Source organism: Sus scrofa, chromosome 2 (assembly GCF_000003025.6).
Source record: "Sus scrofa isolate TJ Tabasco breed Duroc chromosome 2, Sscrofa11.1, whole genome shotgun sequence".
NCBI lineage: Eukaryota > Metazoa > Chordata > Mammalia > Artiodactyla > Suidae > Sus > Sus scrofa.
The window spans coordinates 106,238,258-106,244,878 of NC_010444.4; the positions used below are offsets into that span (position 1 = coordinate 106,238,258).

At 34.6% G+C, this 6,621-nt stretch overlaps 1 long non-coding RNA gene across 1 annotated transcript; it reads left to right on the forward strand.

The window, feature by feature from the left end:
* Window positions 3,483-6,204, forward strand: LOC110259428. The gene is made up of 3 exons (XR_002341834.1): window positions 3,483-3,934; window positions 4,543-4,691; window positions 4,798-6,204. It is a non-coding gene; the product is annotated as an uncharacterized LOC110259428 (long non-coding RNA).

The following is a 6,621-nucleotide window of genomic DNA, read 5'->3' on the forward strand; positions in this document are numbered from 1 at the left end:
TTATAAAGCTGAAACACATGAGGGAGATAATTATGAAGCCTATATGCATGAAGAATTAGGTTTCATCTTTTACCTAAAGGACAACTTACTAGAACTTGAAAGAATCCTGAGACTAGGTGCTAACAGTATGCATAGGATCATTATATGCAAGGTTAGACTTTCAAGCTCTCCTCTGAAATTCCTCACAAATTTGAAAGAGGAATAAGTTATCCTGTTTGGAACAAAATGATTCATCTCCTTGACTACAGCTGCCAAGTAAAATTGTTGAAATTGGTAACTGTGAATATCAGACTATTGTCTTTAATTTCTTTGGAAAGAAAAAGTATTTTTTTTCATAAATTTTCTTGCATGGATTATGTGTTTTCTTTAAAATAATAATTTATTATATTAATTATATTACATAATACATAATATATAATAATTGTACTACATTAATTTATTATAAATTTCTTACATGGACGGGGAATATTGCCTGGCATTCCAGTAAACACAGCTGTTGCCTATCATCCAAGTTCTCCGAGGATTAAGTCATAAACCACTGCAACCACCCTACAGTGCATCATGAGGGGAACTCAGGTTGGAGAAAAACAGGAAGCATTCTGTGCTTTGGATACTGGCCCTCTACAGTTACAATTATATCTAAGGAATAATTTCAGTGAACCCAAATCCTTGCATCTTCTCATATACATAAAAACACTAAAATCATTAACTTGAGAAGTCTTTTCTTTGTGATTAGCAGTAACCTTTTGATATTCAACTACATTTTATTTTTCTGGCAGAAAATAGAAGACACTTCATAGATATCTTGGCCCAAGCCTTACTCTTCAGAGCAGCTCCTCAGAGCTATCTCAGAGGCTGTGCCCTGGGCTATAGCTCTCAGTAAGATCCCTAGGTAAAACTTAAGTAGTAACTTCAGGTTGTGCTTTTTTCTTCAGTCAGCACTTATGAACATCAATTGATACATATGATACAGGAGGAATGAAATATACATGTATAAGAAATTAGAAAAGTTGAAAAGTAGTCAATAATAAGAGGATACCCAAAGGTGTGTTTGCATTACCTTGTTTTTGCATCCATAGCACCAACTACAAATCTCCATTAACCCAATAGTGACTTCAATTGCCAGCTCAGTAATTAACTGGCCCCCCCTCAGTGATGAAAACCACTCAGTCATTTTTATATTTTCAATATTATATGAGGCTCTTCAGATAGGAGGATTTTACTAACTATTGCCTAAATGTATTTGGCACACAATAATAAAGAAAAATCAGTGATCAACAAATCGAAGCTGTTACCAGAAAGAAAAGCTCATCATTTAGAATTTTTCTTTTATAATGAAGTCAAAATTAGCAAAAATAGGTTTTACATTTCAGAAACAAAACCATTAATTAATATGATTCATAGTCTGTAAGAATTTAAAAGTTGCCAAATCTAACCACTTATAAATAATTGCACTTTAATATTTAAATTCCTTTAAAGCTAAAGTACATCAGTTTGCTAAAGCACATATAAGTAAAATGAATTTTTAAAAAGTATAGAATTTACATTTTTAACTGATTCATTTGGTCAGAGATTGATAGCACTTTTAGATTGGTGACTATTGCCACATGTTTCATAATTCAATAATTTCTAATTTTGTTAAAAGCATTATTTTAGACACCATTTCATTCAGATACTACCTCATTTTTCTTCTTTATCATTCTAAAATGAATATAACTTTCCTATTCATAAATTTAAAAATACCCCAATTTATTTTCACAAACCTAAATATTCATATCTATAGCATGCCATTTTTTAATAAACCTGAAATTGCTTTAAAGAACCCCCCACAAAAACAAATTGATCCAGAATGCCAATATTTCTAAATACTTCAATGAAATTTTTACATTAATCAGCAGATTAATAAATCCTTTCTTTTGAAGAAAAAAAAAAATCCTTCCACTTAGAATATCTATACTTCCTACTTTGGAGTGGATCTCAGTTTATTTTCATGCTATAGAGGAAATAATGCTTTTGGTAAACTAGGGAATTCTTCTCTGGCAAAGTACAGACCTAATTTGCTTGAGTTACCTTCACCCATAAAGAATATTTTAGAAAAAGATAAACTATTTTGTTTCAAAGTAGAAAAAAATCAAACCATTAACAGTGACAAACACGCTAATTAACTTTATCAAAGAGTAATGCCCAAACGTTCTTATTTCAAGTAAGATGAGCTTATTATCAAATCCTTGGCTCCATAGAAATGACATTTTTTTGAGAATGAGTAATATCTATATAAAGATGGGAAAATATTTAATATTCTCCTTGGACCCTTTTTCCCTTCACTACAGAGATTCGATTCAGATTTGAGTACTATTAAATAATGTTCACAAAATGATGGAAGCATCACCGGAACTATCTTTTCCCAGTGCAAGACAGTAAATCATATATTTTCAAAGTGGTCTATCACTTATTGTACCATGGGGAAAAACTTCCTGGGAAAGCAATGCTCTCGGGCTTAGTCGCAGAAACACCACCATTTAAATACATAATGAGTCATATGCATTAATGAATAATATTGGAATGAATGATGTAACATTGTAATCATTCCTTGGACTATCATAAGTTTATATTCTTTATGTATATATCTAATATTCAGTAATTCCTAGTTGTTTAATGACCCAAAATATCCATATTTACACCAAACTGTTAAAATAATTAAAATCTGTAAAATAAAATGAAGTTAAAAATAGAAACTTACTTTGGGAGACTCATAAGGGTGGTGGGATGTAATCAAGCACAACACAGTGATTTCATATGACTCCAAGATTGGTTAAGCATGCCATAAACATAAGAATTATCATGAGGAGTTTCCATCGTGGCTCAGCAAAAACAAAACTTACTAGTATCCATGAGGATGGAGGTTTAATCTCTGGCCTCGCTCAGTGGGTTAAGGATCCCGTGTTACTATGATCTGTGGTGTAGGTCACAGATGCAGCTCAGATCCTGTGCTGCTGTGGCTGTGGTGTAGGCCAGCGGCTACAACTCCAATTCAACCCGAGCCTGGGAAACTCCATATGACGCGGGTGAGGCCCTAAAAGACCAAAATAAATAAATAAATAAATAAATAAATAAATATAAAAAGAAAAAGAATTATCATGATAGTGTTATAATGTTAAATTCAAAGTTTTGTTAGGGACAGAGTAAAGGGCCAAAGTAGATGATTAAGTAGCTAATCCCATAGGGGACTGTAAGTAGAAAAAAGTATGGTAAACCTCTGTAAATTAATGATCGCTCCAGAAAGCAGGCCTGCTTAACAACAAAACCAAGCAAACTTGTTTAGCAACAAAACCCAACAAAACCATGCAGGAGAAGCAAGAGACATGCCCCAAAACAATAAAACAATGGTAAAATGATATCCACGTGCTGCCCAGTGAACTCAGTAAGTTAATGATTGCTAGGACATGCTTCTCTGTGCACACCAAAAAAAAAAAAAAAAAAAAAAAAAAATACAGGAAAAAAGGCATTATACTGAAACCTGAAAAATGTACCATATTTTAGTATATGTTACCAACATTTTGCTCATTTCCATTGCTCAATGACACTCCCATTTGACCATGTAGGGACAAGAAAACTCTGCTTAACGTGGAGGAGGAGCTGATGAAGGAAGTTGGCCATCTACTCAAGAATGAGGAAAAAGGTGGTCTTCTCCCCCTCCCAACTTCTTTTTCAGTTATTGAACTGTAACTCACTAAGTTCTTGGGGTGTAGCACCTCTTTGCCTGTCTACATGTAAGCCTCATAGGCGTCCTATGCTAATGAATGATTTATCTATCACTTTGCTCCTCACAGAATTTTCTGCCCTGAGACATAAAGAATCAAAGCTCCTCAAAGCCTCCCAAGATGCCACTTAGTGGTTTCATTTTGACTGGTGCCTGAGATGAATTATACATAAGGTATCGAAGTGAGATGGGAGATGAACCAATATGCAGTTTTATATAGGAAATACATTAGAACTATTTAGATGACTCTTGAAATCACTTATTAACTTTAAGCATATACAAAGCATTAAAAAGAGATTTTATGGGAGAAAATTAATGGAAAATGTATTTCTAGGAAGAGTTGTTACCTGGTGAGTTTTAATATTCACAAGAAGAGAGAGAAGTGTGTGCCTCTCACTTAAAAACTAAGGAGAAGAGCAACAGCGAGACAACTCAGAAAGAGTAGGACTTGCCTCCCACAAGTCCCTTTGGGTTTATGTCTGATATATATGCCTGAAGAACTTAAGACTAGATTCTACCACTACTGGCATGTAGTAAAATGGAAGCAGGTGGGGAGAAAGGGAGAGATTTAGTGAGAGAAAGAGGGAGAAATGGGCTGAGGGGGGAGGGAGGAGATAGAGAGAGAGAAAGAGAGGCAGAGGCAGAGACATAGACAGAGAGAGGAAGAAAGAAAGAGAGAAAGAAAATGTTTTAGGAAATAGCATTATCAATAGCATGACAAATTATATTTCCCAAGGACTGAGATGAGTCATTAAAGAAGATTTTATGTTAAATTCCCCAAGATCTTCAGATGACAAAGAAGAATGTGGAAGCTCCTAAGGAGTTGAGGAAAGAGCAGTCACTGGAGTAATAAAACATTTATTGCCTGTGAAATGGAAGTTCCACGTGGAAAGGAGTAATAAGGAGCCCACAAACTCATAAAATGTCCTACGTAAGAATCACCTTTAAACCCTTGCACAGCGTGTTTGAGGCTATCTTAAGTTACTATAAACTCATAAAAGTCTTCTTATTTTCTATCCATATTCTCAACCCTACAGGGGTCAATATTCAGGATAAGCAAGCCAGAGGAAGAGGTAACTGTCCACAATCTCCATCACAACACACACTAGCAGAAAATATGTCCTACATGAATATCATCCACTAAGGAGAGTGGAGAAGATGTAACCCTAGACCAAGACTGCAGTTATGATTAACTGACAAAACTAGAAGTTTTACATACTTAATTTCATCTTATTTTCATTACTTGAGAGTAACCATAAAAGTCATGACTGTACAGCATAGTGACTATAGGTTAATAATACTATATTGCATGTTTGAAAGTTGTGAAGAAAGTAGATCTTAAAAGTTCTCATGACAGGAGAAAGTGTGTAACTATGTATGATAATGGGCATTAACTAGGCTTGTTGTGGTGATCATTTCATCATACATACAAATACCAAATTCTTATGCTGTATACCTGAAACTAATATAATGTTATATGGTGATTATATTTCAATTAAATTTTTTAAAAGGCATGATTTTCGTGCACTGTCATAAAAATTTTCTCTACTAAGTGAATTTTAGGTCAGCGTGAAATAAATATCTTTTTTGTTGATATCCCATGACTCATGCTTGTGCAATATGTGATTATACTGTTACAGTAGAAAAGAAAACTTCATCTAAATATCCAAGTACCCTTGAAGGTATCCTTGAAGGTAAAAGTATTTTTAATAACATAATGGAAAGGTTTTCTCTTCCAACTTGATTTGTTTTAATCTGGTTGACAAACACTGATGGCAAAAATCCTGAATTCTTCATACAAAATAACCCCAAATCTGCCAAATACATCCACAATATCAGGAAATCTCTAAGCAGAAGAGGTGTTCAATGCTGAAGCAATGGAAAATTAGAGGGGAAGAGAAAAACAGATGCTCTTCAGGATAATCTGATAAAGTCAAAGTGATTTTTATTTTTAGTCACGTATGTATTTTCTGTAGAGTTTTACCGCCAGCATAAGAGTCCAAGGAATGTAATAGAAAGGACTTCCCATGTGATTGTGAAACTGAAACTTTGTAAGAGCACTGACTGGAGTCTTGTTAATAACTTCTTTCATACATTATAGGTTATAAAAACCAACTCAATCTTTTGACATCTCATTTCAAAAATAACAAATCTGTCATTAAACCAGAGCTATAAATTCAAGCTTATTGATATCTCTTTTGGCACAGTGGCATAAGAAGCTATAAATATTCCTTACATTCTTATTACTAACTTGAAAGTCCAACTGAGAAGAAGATAAATCACTCCTACTTCTTCTAAGATAATCAAGAAATGGGCAAAGGAAGTATATAGTTTCCTAAATGGTGGAAAACTGGCTTTAAAATGAAGTTGTCAGAGTTCCCTTTGCAGCTCAGCAGTAACAAACTCGACTAGAATCTATGAGGATGCAGGTATGATCCCTGGCCTTGCTCAGTAGATAAAGGATCCGGCGTTGCTGTAAGCTGTGGTGTAGGTCACAGATGCAGCTCAGATCCCGTGTTGCTGTGGCTGTGGCATAGGCCGGCAGCTATAGCTCTGATCTGACCCTCAGCCTGCAAACTTCCATATGCCACAGGTGAGGCCCCATTAAAAAAAAAAAAAATGAAGTTGTTCAAATTTCTACTTAATTCAAGTGTATCAACTTTCACCATACTCTTTTCTTTTTTTAAATCTATTTTTATTTATTAATGTTTTTGGATGCAATCTACAACACTGGGATGTTTTTGGCCAGAGTTTGATCTCCCAATGCAGCTCTTACCACAGCCACCGCAATGACAGAGAGAGACTCTTAAGCCAGGTAGCCATGAGGGAACTCCCTGAGAGCATTCTTGATGATACTCATC